This window comes from Homarus americanus, unplaced genomic scaffold (assembly GCF_018991925.1).
Source record: "Homarus americanus isolate GMGI-L3 unplaced genomic scaffold, GMGI_Hamer_2.0 scaffold2539, whole genome shotgun sequence".
NCBI classification, from domain to species: Eukaryota; Metazoa; Arthropoda; class Malacostraca; order Decapoda; family Nephropidae; genus Homarus; species Homarus americanus.
The window spans coordinates 1381419-1382020 of NW_024725489.1; positions in this window are offsets into that span (position 1 = coordinate 1381419).

The following is a 602-nucleotide window of genomic DNA, read 5'->3' on the forward strand; positions in this document are numbered from 1 at the left end:
CTGCAACTTGTCAAGCCATGTATGAAGTACTCAATGAAGATTACTTGCAGGTGAGATTTTTAGTACATAAAAATTCATTGAATAATGTTAGAATTATGATATGCATAGACAGGAAGCTATGGGACTAGAGTGAGGAGAGCGGCAGGAACGAAGAACACACACACGAATGTCCTCATTACATAATACATAAACAATCTCCCGTTTATTGTCACACCAATAATGTACATTGCATAAGCTTATTTGGTTATACACTGGACATCTGGACCGAGCTGGGAACATACACGTATCACATTTGCAGTACTTAAAAGTCGTCGCTCCATATTGGGCAGCAAACCACCAGGCAGGCGGACCATGATTTCGCTCAACGACGGGCACGGGCACGGGCACTCCGCTGGTTTGCCCGATAACGGGCATTTAGCGCGTGCCCGCCGGGCACTGCTCGATCGTGTGGACAGGCCTTAAGGATGCCAAAAGTGGTTGGAACCACATAGATAAGTCAATTGTGGAAAAAAAAAAAATAGCCAACCGGCAGGTGAAATATTGTTTGGAATGAGTATCAGCTGCCCAAGCCATTGAACTAGCTAGGGGAGGTGTATGTTCTG